Genomic DNA, 15,374 nt, shown 5'->3' on the forward strand with positions numbered 1-15,374 from the left:
AATGGGGAGAGGAAGGCTGAAGGAGGAAGAAATTTGGAGGATGTTCTGCTGGAACCCGGCCCCTGCAAGTGGCAGTGATGAATGCTGCGCGCTCTGCCACTGAGAGGGCTGAGCACGTGGTAGGTGTCTCCCAAGGCTTCCTCTGAAGGCATTTATCTCATAAAAAGGAGTTCTCTGGTGTGTTTGACAGATCTTGATTGATTTGCATGCTGCCTACCTCCCTGGTGCCTGCCTCTTGCACACCACAGTGCCGTGGGAGCTTTCCCTGGACACAGCCAGCCCTGGAGCAGCACTGCAGTGCAGCTGGGGCCAGCTCTGCTTGATGTCCAGCTCCTTGCCCAGGCTGCGCCTCTCTCTGCCTCCAAAGATGATGCCCTCCCTTTGTCATGAAGCACAAAGAATCGAGGGACAGGGGCTGAGCAAGCCAGCCTGGGATGGGAAAAGTCGGAGAGGCAAAGCGTGGCTGAAAGAAGTTACCAGGCTCGTTGCCATCCAAGAAGAGATCAGGGCACAGAGCATCAGCAGCCTAGAGCTAGGAAAAAATGCTTGTATTCATAGCAGGGGATAATTTTGTATATATAAACCTGTCACTTTATCCATAAGAGAGTCCCGGGATCGACTCAGACTATTCACATAAAGATGCAATAGGAGGAAAAGCGTCTCCTGGCACTTCTATCTTCTTCTGCCTCACCCAAACCTCACCCAGCCCCGAGGCACTAGGCAGTGCCAGTGAACACAACTTTGCCTTTTACAGCCTGGTTCCTTCACAGGGGTTGTGTAGCCTCCAAGCGACGGGGTAGGAGCAGGAAAATACAGCGTTTGTAAAGCAGTCCTCTATTGATAAGCCATTTAGCAGCAGAGCGCCCTGCCTGGGAAGATGCTGCTAAGGAGGCGCCTTAAGAAATCAAAAGGCTCACCTGGATCAACTTAAATGAAGGGACCTTGTTAGGGAGGCCTAATTGGGCTGCCATCGTTGGCCCACCTGTGAGCTGGGGCTGCAGGAGCTCACAAAAGCAGGAGCGAGCTGCTCCTGCCTGGGAGCTTTTGTGTGTCAAGTTCTCTGCTTTATTCTGGGAGCTGAACTTGGAGGAAGGTGGAGAATTTGGGACAGCAGGTAAGAAACGCTCTGTGATTGCGGGAGCAGGTCGGAGCTAATTGGTTTCTCAGAGGGCTGCGGCTTTGTTAAGAAGCTCCTCGGCTCCTCTTCTGTCTTGACGTGGATGCAGCATTTTCGGAGTCCTTTAGGGCTGTCTCTCCGCTCACAAACAAATGCTTTTGGGACCGGCTCAGATGTAGGGTGCTGTGTCGCAGGATGCAGATGAAACGATGTTTATCGCTGTATTCCTAGCGGGGTGAAACGAAGCCTTGAGTAAGATATGCTTACCTGAAGAGCTGAGGCTTTGAAAGTGGCACAACTCTTGTGAAATGTCTTTTTAAAGGGCTGTGCAGTGCGAGCAGGGCTCCGTGGCTGGGAGGACAAGTGTTGCGCCTGCTGCAGAGACCGAAACAACCTCGGTTCAGTTCCCTGACTCCCTTATAACCTCTGCTGCTTAGTCCCAAAATGGAGCAAGTGAATAAGTTACCCCCTATTTTTTCAGACTGTTGCAAGCTACAGGGATGGAGCAATGCGGGGCTGAGCCCTCTGTTCCGTTCAGAACCATCCCGCCTGCCCAAACTCAGGACAGGGACCTGTTCCTCTCACCTGATGAATTTTGCTAATATTTTGCGTGAGTGGAGCATGGCCTCAGGTGCTTCTGTGTTCTCAGCCAGGCGATGACCCTGGTTCAGTTTCAGCTGGTGTAGCTCAGTCTCCTGGGCTCCCCCTTTCCCCTGTATCTGTCTCTATCCCAGCAGGTAGGAACGGGGTGCTCTGCAAGATGCTGCCTGGCTCCAGCTTCTGTGCAAACGGCTGTAAGGACAAGGGCGACTTCTTTTTTCCCCTGGTTAGGCTCTTCTGATTTATACCCCAAAATGCATTAGTCTAGTTAAATATCTTTGGTGTAAGGGCAGAGACGTTGGCTAATGTAGCGAGCAATGCTTGACCCATTCGGGGTCTTTCGCACTCAGGGATTGAAGCAGAGGATTTTATTTCTGGTTTCCAAGATTACTGACTCTTTTATTTTTTATTTTTAATTTAAAGTGAGCACTGTATTTTGTTAGACTGCCCCAGGTTGTAGGAAACCAAATACCAAAGGGTCTGCTGAGATGAATGCACCTGGGTAGCACGCCACACGCAGTGGTTTCTGCTGGTCCCCTGGGGTCACCCTGTTCTTGCCCCCGGGTCCAAGACCTTCCTCTCTATGTGGGTAGAAGCCTCCTGTTCCTCCCTGCTGTTGTCTTACATGGATGGGAATGCTCTGCCTGGCTTGGCAACCTGCTCAAAACCTTGGCTGGACAGTAGGAACCGGCACTCTGGGGATGTATGGCCACCCCTGGCAGATGGGTTTTGGGGAAATGGCTGTGGATGCTGAGCAAGTGGCTGGAGTTCTTGTGTTTAGATCTGGCAGGCATTACAATATTTGTGTGTTCCTGCCTCTCTGGGGTCCTGGGTGGGCTCCCATACCCTGTAACTGCTGCTTTTTGACCACTGCTCGAGCTCCTTGTTGAGCTCATTTTATAGGATCTCCCATCCCTGCCCTTACAACGTGCAGATAACAGGGTAATACTTCTGAGGTCACCACAGCCCTGCTGTGAGTGGGTCTGGCTGTCTGTAGCTGCAAGTTCTGTGTTTAAAAAACAACAAAAAAAACCCTACTGACCCTATTTTGTGTGGCACCATGCTCCTGATGCAGAGCCTGGAGTGCTCTCGGTGCCGGCCTGGCAGCAGGGATACCCGTGTGATCCCAGCCGTGAGAAGCCATGTTCAGAATGAAGGATGATGAAATCTTTTCATTAAAAAATGAAATGAAATGGGACCGACTGTCGCCGTCTCTCCTCCGTTCCCCCCGAAAGCACTCCATGAATTCCCCTCTGAGCAGATCTGTCAGTCTGCGGCGCGTGGGGCCGCCTGTGCCATCATTTATCTGCAGTTATTTTATTTCTGCCGGTTTCTAAGCTAATAACAAGCGATGAGGGCTCGTCTCCTGCTCTGGGCACCTTCCCCTTACTTAACTAACAATTAATAAACCAGATAATGGAGTGTTTCTCCCACCTAGGAATAAACACTCCGTCTGTTTGGTGGTGGCAGCGCAGCATCCGCCGGCTGCTCCAAAACTGCTGCCCGTGTGTGACACAGTGGCCTGCATCTGAAGAGGCATTTCCTCAGTTTCCAATAGGAAAACTGCTCAGTTTAGGGATTTTCAGGTAAAATTTCCCCCCTGCTGAGCTCCAGCAGCGTTGAGGCCGTGCCGCCCTGGGGGTCTGCACCCCTTGGGGGGGTTCCCTGGTGGCTGTCACCCCAGGAAACCTCTGACACCTCCAAGTCCCTCAGCATGCAGTTGTCCTTTTAAATATCCTTTATTATTATTATTTTTTTTCCTCCCTTCCCCTCCTCCTCCTGCCCCTGAGTCTTTTGATCGTTTCACCTCAATCTGTCCTTTCAAAGGCCAGCCCCTGCAGGATGTTGCTGGTGGCAGCACATACTTTTTTGACATCCAGAAGTGTGCTAGACCACTGAGCTGCCGTTTGGAGAGATCAAATGGTTCCCGGGGCTTTAAAATTATGACACTAGCCTTGAGGGCTGGAGGAAGTGGATAGTCACGAGCTGAAAGCTGCCCCTTTGAAGTTTGGGATTTCTGGAGATGTCATCTTTTATATATATCGCCAGCCAGGTTGCTTTTCATTTCATCCCAGGGTTATTCTTGTCTGGGTTCTTAGAGAGCGAGACCTCACTTCAAGGCAGAAGGGATGAGGAGAAAGATAGATGAGCCTGGACGTTTATGCATTTCATATCCCTTTGAAATATAATAGTTTAAGTTTTGTCAGAAATCACAACGCGCCAACACCTCATGTGTTTGTACAGAGTGCATCTCCCCGGGCTGGATATAAATTGAAGCCCCCAGACCTTGTGCAGGAGCATGCCCGGCCCCTAGCCCATGGGTGAGCATCACTTCTTCACCTGGGTGGCGAGAGGAAAGCTTGCTCTGGGGCTGTGGGATGGCTGGTGACGTGCCACCAGCTGGGACCGAAGGGACGGGTGCCGGACAGCCAGGATGCGCCTTCCCTCTCCTTAGCAGGGCTAACCAAACTAAATTATTGCCTGTGGTCTGTGACCTAGATATTGTGCCCGGGGAGAGCCCGTGGGTATGGTCCTTGCTGGCGGAGGCAGGAGCTGCGGCAGCGAGGGCTCTCCCATCAGGCTCCCACATCCATCAGTGTCTTGTGCCCGGGAGGAGCTCCTGGCCAAAAAAAAAAAAAACAAAAATACAAGCCCCCGTGTGCACAGAGCGGTGACGGATCTGGATTGTCTGGAGAAGAAGAAATAATTTATAAGCTTGGGTTTTAATGTTCCTGTTTTTTTTTTTTTTTTTTTCTTCCTGCAGCTGCCACCTCCCCACCTTCTGTCATTGTCGTTGAAATGAATTTACGAGGGAAAGAAAATAGTTCTCGCTGATGTTCTCACACAAACGAAACATTAGCTAGAGAGACAAAAAGAAAATAATTGATTGTGAGAGCAAACCCCCCTCTGAGACAGCCTGAGCATTATCAGGAGCAGCCTGGGAGGGGAAGAGGGGGGAAAGGGAGAGGGGAAGGGAGGAGAACAGGCCGGCCTGGAACAACAAACGTAGCGTTTATGATAATTATCCACGTTTTAATCCCCGATTCCAACCAAGCATTCACTTCCTTTAATTAGTTCTTGATTAGAAAGAGATTATCTAATAAACTGCACGAGTAGGGAGCGGGTTATCTTCATCGTGTTCCTGCACGCGAAGTTCAGAGTGGAGGGGCTTTGAGAGAGGTGAGGACACGGAAAAGCTCTGTTTGCTTTTCCCTCATTCCCTTGGCTGCAAATATTGTCCGCCGCCCGTGTTAGCAGCGCGGCCAGTGAAGTAAATCCGTAATTAAGCTGAATTAGCATGTCCTCGAAAGTTTTACAAGCACGGACACAGAGGAGGCTCCTGCTTGGAGCCTTTCCAGCACGGTTTATTGAAAGAGCGCGCTGCTGAGGTTCTGGGTGGTGGCTGTGGTGTGTACCTGGAATACGAGCTGGGGGTTGCTGCTGGGATGGGGCTTCCTTGGTCTGGCAGCGAGCGCTGGGAGCGGTGTGCCAAAATCACCTCTCCGTTGCCACGCGCGGCACCGCGGTGATGCTAGGGTGGTGTCCTCCAGCACCGAGTTGGCTCTGGCATTGCCGGACCAAGTTTCTCTGAACTGTGGCTCTGTAACAAAGGAAAGGGAGGTGGAAGAAGCGGTCGTGAGGCTGGGCAGGGTCTGGCCGGGTTTCTCGGAGTGGGTGTTTCAGCCCAAAGTGACCTCGCTATCGATCGAGGCAGTCGATAGGCAGCTACTTAAGAATAAAGTTCCGTTTCCCCATTTCTTCTTCTTCTTCACTTTAATTATCTAAGATAGATAAGCAGCTGCAGGCCAATTAGAAAACAATTACCTGTTGTAATCAATGCTGGCTTGGAAAAAGGGGGAGGGCAAAAGCGTAGATGCTGAAGAAGTGCCTGAAAATGCAGTGCCGAGGTAACCTGATGTGTGGCTCCGTCTGTGAGAGCCACGGACATCTGTGCCCAGAGCGCTTGGGGCAGGAATGGGACACGGCAGAGTGCCACCCGTGACGAGCATGGGAGCTGAAGGCCGTGTTGGGGACTTGGGATGGCACGGGAGGGGACACGGCCGTGCTCTGGTCTTGAGCAAGTCCCTCCGTTTCCCTAATAATCCTAATTTTACGTGGACTGTGACAGCTCTGCATGGAGTCTCGCCAGTGGGGTCTTGTGGTTATAACGGGTAGCCGGATGGAAATGCAAACCCGGTTCTCAGTGGCAGACAAAGGAAGCGAATCAAATGATAGGAATTGGCAGAAAAGCTGAGAAAACCGGAAAATAGTATTCTGCTGCCCCAGGGGGTGCATCCGTGACGGGAGTGCCGCTGGCCTGCCACCAGCAGGGAGGGAAGGATGGGGAGAGGCAGTCAGGGCGGTGGGATGGGGAAACGCTTCTCGTAGGGACTGCGTAACCAGGGCAGGGTGATGGAGCCCTGCTTTTTGGGGCAGTCGGTAAGAAAGTTAGGCTTTTTTTTTCCCCCAAAAAAAGCCTTCTGCCTTTTTCACAGCCTAAATCCAGCAAAACGCTTTCAGGTGTTTCTCTGATGTGGCAGTGGCTGGAGCGTCACCATTGCGCCTTGTGACCTCACGGCGAGTGCCCAAGGAGGGCAATTGGGTGAAGCAGGACGGGGCAAGCCTTGGATTAAACAGCGATGTATTTTATTCCACTAGTGCTCAGTCACCAAAATCCTCGTGGCAGGAAACGTGTGCACCGGTGCCCTTTGGAAGTGTCGGTGTTTAACCCTCTGCACTGCAATTAGGAAGGGAGGAAAAAATAAAAAAAAAAGGTAAATTTCAACCAGATACTGGTTTTCATTAAGCCCCAGTGGGCATTTAGAAAGGAAGCTGTGGGCACCTGTGAGCACACCTGATTTCACCAAGAGCTGGAAAATCAAGGTGCTGGGAACGAATGGACTGCAGCCAGCCCTGCCGGGGCAGAAATGGGCTCTGCTTTCCCGTTCTGCAACGAACCTAGGCAAAACCTAAGGTGAGAGCTGTGAGAGGGACAGCCTGGCAAGGTGTCTGCTTGTCTGGGGGCATCCCAGCCCCGAAAGAAACTCTGGGTTTGGGCCTCAGCCCGCTGGGGTGTTTACATGAGTCCTTGCAAAGCAGAACAACCGTGTTCACTCCTCTTAGCAACTCCGTTGCCTTACTCTTTTACCTGCAGTTCTCAGCCTTCCTCTGATAAAGCTGCTTTGTTTTCCTTTGCTGCCAAAGCTTTCTTCATCACGTTTTTGCCAGCCCAGCTCCAGGTTGTGCAAGCGTGGATGTTTTCTGCCGTGAACCGTGCCCGCCTCCCGCGACAGATGGCCGGCTGGAAGGGCTTGGCATTAAATCTCCTGCCCGCATCCATGAAACGCAGCGACTGAAACAGAGTGTGGGGGGGACCGCTTCTCAGAGATAAAGCCACCCTTGCGGTCCCACAGCCCATGCCCTGTGAGACGAAATCCTACAGAGATGCAGGAATGACCCCGGTGCCTCCCTGGTCATCCTATATCCTGCTCGCACCGTGGACGCTGACCGTGAGGTGCCGAGTTTGTATTTGTAATATAAATGGAGACTATAAATGATGGACTGGGAGGAGTGTGACACCTCTGAGCCATGGGTGACGAACTTGGAGAGCCCACGGGACACAGCAGAAGCTGTTCTGGGCTGGGATGTGCTCGTGGGGCTGCATGCAAGGACCCCGTCCTGCTCTGGAGGTGATGTTGGGGTCGGTGTTTCGCCCCAAAGGGCTGCTTCAGGGCTGCTGAGGGATGGCATCCGATTGCCTCCCGTGGTGGCCAGCATTTCTGTTTCATCAGATGCAGCACGCAATCACCAAAGTTTGGTGAAGTGTTCACGAAACAAGCGTTCCTTCCTCGCACGGAGCCGTCTGCGCGGTGATGGCTAACTGCAGCGTAATTACCAGGCCGCGGTGAATAATTCATAGCGAGTAATTTAATCGTCTCAGCCCTTTCTGCCTAAATCAGGTAGTGACTCACGGTTTCTGTGAATTATTCTTAGAGCAGTTTAATGGCACCAATTTTACGCAGGGAGGTCAATCAGCAGCGTTTGAAGCCCGGCGGAGGCAGGTGGCTCTGTTCCTTGACCGGGCAGGGACAGGTTTTTTTTTGCAGGAGCTTGAAAGAGGCGAAATAAAAATGATTCCCTCTGTCCGGGCTCGCTGCTTCGAGACCTGTTAGTCCTGAATGGCTTTGCTGGTGAAATTAGGGTGCTGAAATATTCACGGCAAATCCAATACGGACACAGTGAGGTTGGCTTTTCATCGCTTACCTGGGGGCAACCACTGTGGATCGCCACGGATCCACGCGCAGAGCCCCTGGCCTCGAGGAGCTGCAGGGATGGGGAGGAAGAGGAGGCTTTGTGCCCGCAGAAAGGTTGCCAGCAGGAGAAGCATCGCGTGCATTTCCCTGCCAGGTCTTCTGCCTGGGGAGCTGTCTGATCTATCTCCCCAAATGGATTTCCCCAGGAGCGCGCGCGCTGCCTTCGCCTCCCAAAACACACACGATCCGTCACAATTTGCAGCCTCCGCTTCAGCGAGGAGGGGGCAGACAAATCCATCTCTATAAACGCTTCCTTTTTTATTACAGTTAATGCGCACCTTTTGCCTTGTGTAATGGACCTTACATTTTTTTTTTGAGGGGGAAAAAAAATAAGCTTGACATCTTCCTATTTTATGTCTTTTTTTTTTCCCCCCCTTTTGCTGTGCGCAGCATCCTGCTCCACCCACATGAGCCGGGCAGAGTAGTGGGGCAGGATGCTGGCAGGTTTTCTTTCTCCCCGTCCCCCTTTGAAATTTTGGGGTGCAGTGCTCTGGGGATGGATGCACGACCCTTTAGTTCCGCGAGGGCTGCCCGCGGACGGGCTCCTGCGGCGAGGGACCGTCTCCTTTGGCTTTGGCGTGTTGGAGTGTAAAAAGAACTGACCCTGCCGGGATCAGGCTTGACCCCAAACTGTTAAGGAAAAATGCCCAGACAGATTGGAGGCCCTGACCGCTTTGCTTTCTCCTCTCTTGTGTCCTCAGGCTGTTTCCTGCAGCTGTAGGGAAGGCGCAGAGTGGGGTGCAGCATCCCTCCTTGCCCGCTCTGGTGCGTGCCCATGTCCCTGCGTGGTGCTGGTGGGTCTCAGCCCGGGGTGCTGGGTGGCTGTAGGGTGGCAGTGCGTCCCCAGGGAGTATCACCCAGCTCCTGCGTCCTGAATCGGCGGTGCCCTGCCGGTGAGATGGGGCGAGTCCTGGCTTCGGACTCATCCCCCTCTTAGTGCTCCCCGCTGCCATCAGGGAGAGCAGGGCTGAAGCCAAAGGGAGCCTTTCTGTTTTCCAGGAAGCCGTGGGAATCTGTCTTTAAAAGAAGAAAAGAAATCTATTTTATTTTTCTAAGGCAACTTGCCCTGTCGGTTTGCTACAAAGCTTTTTAAACTGAGACTGTAGCTTGCACAGTGCCCACTTAAGAGCTCAGCTGGAGGGAAGATGATCCGGCTTTAGAAAAGTGCGTGTGTGGGGAAAACACTAAAAACAATATTTTTATTTTTTTTTTTAATATTTTGCATCCCTTGATATGGAAAAAGCCCCCCCAGAACAACTACTTTAGCACCACCTGAGGTTCCTGTTACCTGCTTTGAAAGCAGCTGGGTGGGAGCTAAGGGCAGGAGGCTGTGAGCTGTGCAGGTCTGGTGCATGTGGCAGCTCCTTGTCCAAGGGGACACAAAGGGGTTAAGGTAACGTTTGTCTCTTTCGTGTACAAAAACATCACCAAGAGGGTGCTCCTCCCTGGAAACGGGTGTCTCTGTCCCCTTCTTTTGGACCCTGGAGGAGCAGAAACCTCTGGGGAGAGGGAATGAGGTGCCCTGGAAAATATCAGGGTGCAATGCTTGGGTGAGCAGAGTACGTGGCTGGCCTCCTCTGAAGCTGTTCTCCGGGGAAATCCCATCCCTGGGGAAAAATGGAGTTTCTAGGGGAAAAATACAGGCAGGAACTGGTTGTTTAGGAGAGCGACCTAGCATGAGGTCTGTCCTTGTGCACCAGGACGACCAAACTCCGGTGTTTTCTTTCTGCCTGAAAGAAGCAACCCCAAAGCCCTTCTCCACGTTGTGGAGCAACGCATGCATCTTTCCTTTCCTCTTCTTGACAAACAGATGTGAAATCTCATCAAAAAGTGAGAAATTTGATGTCAGCTCTGTGTTCGCGTGGAGGCCTGGGCAAGAACTCAAATTACCAACCCTATACGGAGGATGACAACATGGGGAAAAAAAAAATAGCCTATTTTTCTTTGTGTGAGGAGGGGAGTGGGCTGCATGCCTTCATACGTGGTCCAGATTTGGGTTCTGTGGGAGGGGTACGAGGTGGAGGCATTGCTTTGCTGCGGGCGCAGCCTTTCCGTGCCAAAGCGCGGTGGGAAGCCACGGGCCGTGCCTCCTCATTATCTCATGCATCCCCCCGGCTGCACTCGGGGCTTTTCACAGACCCCCATTATTTCCCATCCCCTTGGCTTGTCAAAAGCAATTTGGCCCCTCGTTACCAGCCGGACAAAACAGCTCTGGGCTCTGCCGCCCCTCTGGGGGGCCCGGGTGCTTTCCAACTTTCATCCCTCCCGCTCCGTGCTGGCTCCTGACTCTCTGGGCAGGTCCCAGCCCCAATTAGCAACCTCTTTTTTTTTTTTTTTTTTTTTTTTAAAAAAAAGGTCCCGGAATTTTAATTGTCAAGCAGTCAATTATCTCCATGGCCACCCTGTGCTCTCCTGTCCGCCCTGCAGCTGTCCCCTGTCTGCGGCCTGTGTGGGGACCTGCAGCTGATGGGGGGACCCCCTTGTCCCAGGTCCTGGTGCTGGCTGCCAGGGGTTGATCTGCTGGCTCCGTGCCTCCTCCTGGGGCACCAAGGAGCTCGGCTGTCTGTCCGTCCATCCCTCTGTCCCTGTGGCAAGCAGCGTTTCAAGCCAAAAACCAGCCCATGCGCAGCCCTGGCCCTTTGGCGCAGGGTGCGAGTGGTGGCCGCTGAGCTGCGGTGACACGTGCTGGTCACTCAGCACGGCATGACGAGGTGGTGGAGTCTTCTCCAGCTGCAAGCTCTGGGTTCTGCAACGTGAATCAGCCAGCAAAGCCACGTGTACAGATGTCTCGGTACATGTGGGCCCCTTGTTCTGCTTCGCAGGGGCTATTGTATATCCAGAGCAGAGGGAACGCTATCGGGAGCTGATGATACTGGATGGGGAAGAGACACCGAAGCCATCTGGCTGCGCTGTGATATGGGTAGCATCTGGTGGGAGGGTGTCAAAGCAGGGTTATGGCCAAAAAAAGTGATGGGGGGACCAACGTCCTGCCTGAGTTCCCTTTTTTCCCTGCGGTGTCAGGTGTCCCCAGCTTGCGAGTCAGAGTTTTATCGGGGCATCAAGTGTACGTGTCTTAACAGTGGGAGGCACAGGGTTGTTTCCATCTAAAATGAGGAAGAAGAGAGGGTGGGAAAAAAAGGTTGGCAGAGAAGTGAGAGGCCCCAGACCGATTTGCCGTTGGTCATTCTGGCAGTAGGTGGCCAAGAGAGGGACACTGGCTGTCCTGCAAGGTGTGACGTGGTGTTGGGTGGATAAAATGCTATGCAGAAACAAGGGTGACGTTTCCTACCAGAAGAAGAGAACATTCAATAAAGGAAAAAAAAAAAAAAAAAAAAAAGATGAAGAGGAGAAGACCGGAGCCAGGCTGGGAGAAGATAACTGCTCCTGGTTTCAGTCCCTCGGTGTGTCGTGAGTCGGAGATCCGAGATGACCGTGTGTGGCCGGGTGCTCGGCTGCCTTCCTGCCGCCTCCATCATCCGTCAACATCGCAGAACGAGCCCCAAACCGGCAGTTCTGTGAGTGATGGGTGACGCAGAGCCAGACAGAGCGACTCTGAAGGGCTGCTAACAGTGAGTTCTCAGGGCCCCAAATAACAGCCAAATTTTTTCATAAGGACACCACATCCAGCAGCTCTTGCTATTGCTGGGCTCACTTGAAAATACTGGCTGTAATGGCTGCAATTATGAGTTGATGGCCTTAAATTCACCATCAGACCTAATGCCTGTTTTTTCTGTCCATTTCTTGTTTCCATTCTGCCTTTTTGTTGGCATTCCACAGCCACAATTATTTGTCATTAGTGATTAATCTTGAAAGCATCAGCTTTTTTTTTTTTGGTCCCCAGGAGCTGTGTTGCTTGCTCCCTGGTTTTATTGTTCACCACTTTCCATCACTCTTTCTCATGCCTCGCTCTAATCAGTTTTGCGCTGCTTGAAAAAGTTTTTTGTTTTTTTTTTCTCCTTTTTTTTTTTTTTTTTTTCCGACGGGGGAATAAGCAGTGCAGGGAACATGCCCGAGAGATGTGCTCGCAGCTGAGGCTGCCTGCAGCTACGCGATGTTTATGCCCTGCTTGCAGCCGTGCCCCTTGGGAAGAGGACAGCACTGGGGCGTTTTTCACGGGAGCTGGGAGGATGCTGGGGTTTGCTGGTGCAGGGAGGAGGTGCGAGAGGCATCAGGTCTCTGTCTCCAAAGCAAAGTCGCAGCGCTGACTTTTCTGTGATTTGTTTGAGTCCGTGGGTTAGAGGGTAAAAATAAAAAAAAAGTCATCTTGGCACTTGTTTTTTTTTCTTACTATTTTTAATGCTTTTCTAGCACTGGATGTGCAAGGAAAGCTGTTGTGTTTAATGTGCAAGGTTTTTTGGCTTATTGATTGTGCCTGTTTGTAAGGCAGTGATGGATGGTGAGCAAGAGCTGGTTGTCGAAGCAGGATGGATCCTCAGCTTCCAGAGCAGCAAAGCATTGCACAGCTTAGTCTGTACCCGTGGGGACGATTCTGTGCAGGAGGGTGAGGTTGTCAGTGGGGGCACCACGGTGTTGTGTGGTGTCTCATCTGCCTTTGGTCATCCGGACAGTGCCTCGGTGCCTCATTATAAGGAGATGCTCCTTAGGATCACTTCCTGCTCTGAGATCCCCATCATCTCCCTTTGCCTGCTCTGTGACTGACCCCGATGGTGTTTTATCTCCACTTCTGAAGCTCTTCCCAGCCATTGCCAGCTCCATCTTCCTTCCCCAGATCCTGAATCCAAAGGTGCAGAAACGGGAGCAAATGGGACGTGTTGGAGAAGGGTTAAGGGAACGTGAAGAAGCGGCCCCAAAACTGTTAGGGGCTGGTGAGTCTTTCAGGAAGAGAACATCCAATAAAATGAGAGAGTTAGAGGAGAGAACTTGTGAGATTTAGTGGATATCCCCCAAATTCAGGCAGATGCGTGACCAACGCCGTAATATTACAGTGTCTGGGGACTGGAGCCATTAAAAACAGCGTTACTGAGCCATGCCCAAACCGCCCGTATGGCCTCCTCTTCTCTATTACTAAACCTAGAGAAACGGTGGTTGGGAGGAAGAGGGGAGAAAAGGGTTATTTTTGTTTAAATATTGTGGGACTAGAAAGGATCAAAAGCTGTGCCGAGTCTTCCCTGAAGCACCAAGCACTCCTCGTGCCAGCCAAGTGCCCAGAGCTTGGCACGCTTTCATCAGCTTGAGCGCTGTCCAGTAGTCAAATGCTGCTATGGAAAGCTTCCAGATGGCTGATGCCTGATCATTAGTGTTGTTTAAAAGCATGCTCAGCTCTCAGTGTTGGGTTAAAACGTGTGAGGAGCATGGGGATGCCTTCACCTTTCGAAGCTGACTTAACGCTTCCCAAGGCGTTGGAGCTGCCTCAGCCCCGTGCCCGCCTTTGTATGGAAGGGGGTGAGGACAGTGAGATCTGGGCCATGCCGTTGGAGCTGGTGAGGTTTTTTGGCTTGGTGCCACGTGCCCTTGGGGGCAGCCATGAGGTGGGTCTGCATCCTTGCCTTGGTGGGCTTCTGTGGTCACCAGAGCTTCAAGACCTTGGTTGCGTTCCCCCAACAGCAATGCCGCATGGTGGTTCGGTTTTGTGTCTCGTGAGAAGATGGCTGGTCCAAGAAGGAAAGCAGGGGGTGATGCACGTCTGAAGGGGGAACAACATTTCTGATTAATTTCCCTTTTTGACCCTGCTTCCCCCTGAGAGATCCCACCAAGGGTTTCCTTGCACCTCTGGGTGAGGAGCGCTGGAGGCATCACAGCCTGCTTCTTTCCCCCTCTCCTCTAGCTTCTACCAGAAGAGAGTCATGGGCTGATGCCAAAATCTTCTCCCCTTGCCTTTTCTTTGCTTCATGTGTTTCCAACTCTTGGCAGCAAAGGCTTGGAGATGTCAGCCCCCAGAGCAGGCACCACCTCCTGCTGCTGCCGACCAGGGGACCTCCGTGTCCCCCGAGTGGTGGGATGGCAGGAGCAGGGTGGCTCCTGCGGTCCTCGGAGGGATGGGGAAGGCAAGGAGAGAGCTGCGTTTGACACGGATTGTCCAATGGAGCTTAAATAATGCTTGCGTGCTCACAGCCCTGGAATTAGCCAAACGTTGTAGCGGGGCTAATGGGGAAGAAACCAGCCAAACACCGTTTTTCATCAACAACTAGCTGAGGTGGATCTGGGAGGGATTGGGAAGGAACAAAGGCTAGGTGCACCTGTAATGACAAGGCACCGAAGGCAAGTCGTGGATTTCAGAGCAGAGCGCCTGCCCTTTCTCACTGTGTAGCAGAAATCAAAACAAAACTGAGCTGGAAAGCCTTTTTCAGCCTCATTTTCAAAGCCATCTCCGTCTTGGAAATAGCCCTGAAATGAGCCTGGGAAGTTAAGAGCCGTGCAGGGAGGCTTAGGGAGGGCCCTGCTGGTGTGCTAGGAAGGTTTGTGTGTGTGCACGACGCATTATTACATATCTCGGGAAGCAGATGACATTATATTGCTTTACATTGGTGCTATTTTTGCTTCAAGGCTCCGCCGTGATTTGTGGTGGTGGGGCCAAGGGAAGATAACAAATGGGTGTCGTGAGCCTATGAAGAATGGGATTTTTTCCCCATTCTGTTAGAGTATTAAATAGCTATTCGTATTACAGCCATTTTTTTTTTTTGTGGTGTGCTGAGATAAAAACAAAACAAAACACAACTTTATTCGCTAGTGCCGCGTTGTTTAATTTAATCAGGCTGAAGTACGCCTTTTAATAAATTTGCTTTATTGCAAAAAGGTCTTCTCCACGAACCCATGTCGCTCCCGGCCTGCCGCAGCCAGCGGGATTTACGCTGCCTTTGCCACAGTGTTGGTCTCACGGGATCGCGCTGAGATTAATCCAGCCAAAAGGGACGGCTGGAGATGGACCTGGGGGGACCTGGTGAGAAAGAGCAGCCAGAGGTGGAAATGCCCTGGGGGAAGAGCAGTCCTACCTTCCCCAAAGGGTGAGCTGTGTTTTTCCAGGTCTGCTCGCGATCCTTTTACTAGTTTCCATGAAAACAAACTGCAGTTTTCATAAACATAAACTGCCATCTGGCCCTGAGACGGTGGTGGGTGTTTGCATCTCCCCTCGGCGGGATTTGCAAACTGCCGGGAAAATCCCAGCGAGGTGAAAATGGGCAGCTCTGGCTCAGCTCCACGGGGCCTCTGCCCAAAACCCCGGTGGCTGTCTGTGTGGCAGGGCTTGCTGCTAGTTTTTTTTTGCTCAGGCCGGCTCGTTAGGAGCACTCGACCCCTTCACGAGCCTGGCATTTTCTGCCTGTGTCTCTCGTATGTCCCAGGAGCGCGGCACGAGGACAAAACCACCTGGGGACTGGCATGGCGAG

General features: G+C 52.1%; 1 long non-coding RNA gene across 1 annotated transcript in view; it reads left to right on the forward strand.

The window, feature by feature from the left end:
• The first annotated feature begins 1,014 nt into the window (after window positions 1-1,014).
• The window catches only part of LOC118168885, a 32,673-nt gene continuing 18,313 nt past the window's right edge, over window positions 1,015-15,374 (forward strand). The window contains exon 1 of the long non-coding RNA XR_004751835.1: window positions 1,015-1,114. This is a non-coding gene — a long non-coding RNA (uncharacterized LOC118168885). The remainder of the gene's footprint in view (window positions 1,115-15,374) is intronic.

This window comes from Oxyura jamaicensis, chromosome 6 (genome assembly GCF_011077185.1).
Source record: "Oxyura jamaicensis isolate SHBP4307 breed ruddy duck chromosome 6, BPBGC_Ojam_1.0, whole genome shotgun sequence".
In the NCBI taxonomy this organism is placed as follows: Eukaryota; Metazoa; Chordata; class Aves; order Anseriformes; family Anatidae; genus Oxyura; species Oxyura jamaicensis.